This window comes from Musca autumnalis, unplaced genomic scaffold (genome assembly GCF_047663935.1).
Source record: "Musca autumnalis isolate F117 unplaced genomic scaffold, ASM4766393v1 scaffold_62, whole genome shotgun sequence".
NCBI classification, from domain to species: Eukaryota; Metazoa; Arthropoda; class Insecta; order Diptera; family Muscidae; genus Musca; species Musca autumnalis.
In genome coordinates, this window is record NW_027412222.1 from 70,882 (window position 1) to 72,257 (window position 1,376).

The window sequence follows — 1,376 nt, forward strand, 5'->3', positions numbered from 1 at the left end:
AAATAGGCTACAAATTCAGCTGAATTTCGGAAGGGGCGGGGTACTTCCCTTATACCCTACTTTTTAAAAATGTTATTGTTGGAGCATGATAAATATTTGTTTTTGTTTTTTATTTCACATTTCATTTTATTCTTTTTATAATTTTTATTGATTTAATTTTTACATTTTTATTTGAATTATTTACTTAATGTTAACGTAGCTTGATTTGTTGAATTCCTTAGTTGTAAATATTAGTATTAAAATAGTATGTAAATATCATTGAAGTAACTGTAAAGAAAGAAAATAGAATTAGGATAATGAAATAATAAAAATGAATTAGTTGTGTTGATACTTACCCGCCAACTACAAGCGTTTCTCTCTCGTCTTCTTCTCACCGTCCAAAGAATCCGTAACCTGAAAATAAATAAAAATAATTAATTAAAACTTATAAATAATTTGATTTTATAATTTATACTCACCTTAAATTAAAGAGTGATCATTTTGGTGCCGAAACCCGGGATATAAAGTGTCGGTTGTGTTTTATTAAGTTTCTATAAAACCAAATTTTGCTAAATTGCTGCAAAAGAAGAAGAAGAACATTAATAAAAAACCGTGCTTAACATAAAGACCTTTTACATAAAATATATACTTCCCGCATTATTGCCTGTTGCTGTGTTGCAGATCTTCATCAATGCCCCGATTCTGTGATTGCCGTCTCTGCAAATCCAAACATAATCAGGAGAGTGATTCTGATTCACAGGTAAAAGCGTTGTAATAATTTGTGTGAATCCTAACCTGTAAATTGTTCAGGTTTAGAGAATTTGTAAATTGTTCAAATTTGTCTGTAATATATACACTTCACACAAATTATCACTATACGCTTCATCATTAAAACATATTTACATTTTGTGAAACGCTTTGGCAATAGTTATTCGCGGCAAAATAACACAAACTTAATTATTACATTTAAATTAAGTTTGCTTTTCTTTTCCTATTCCGCTTTGTATTTCACTTTGTCAGCCGTTCCAATTGTTTGTGTTGTTGGTCTTTTCAAAGCACCACTCTCCGCGATTATTATTCAATTTTACTTCGCGAGTGAAATTATTTACACAAAATATTTATTATTTTTGGCAATTTGATATAATTTAATTATTATTTTCGCACATTTGCCACTTTTCTAATATTTTTCTTTTGTTTTGATTTAATTTCATTAGTGCCACATACTTTGTGAGTAATTGAGTACCCATCTTCGGTTATTCAATTTGATCAATTGTGTTATCGGTGTTATCGATATACACAAAATACTTAAGGGTGCTTTAGACTACGCAATTTTCCAAAATTTCTAATTTACTGAAATTTTTGTGTTTTCAATTGTCGAACTAAAATTAATTAATTGA

General features: G+C 28.6%; 1 long non-coding RNA gene across 1 annotated transcript; it reads right to left on the reverse strand.

The window, feature by feature from the left end:
* Positions 1-212: 212 nt before the first annotated feature.
* LOC141388156 (uncharacterized) lies at positions 213-1,166 on the reverse strand. Its single transcript, XR_012408744.1, has 4 exons — positions 883-1,166; positions 459-696; positions 336-393; positions 213-267 (listed from the first exon to the last, which is right to left on the reverse strand). It is a non-coding gene; the product is annotated as an uncharacterized lncRNA (long non-coding RNA).
* Between the last annotated feature and the right edge of the window lie 210 nt (positions 1,167-1,376).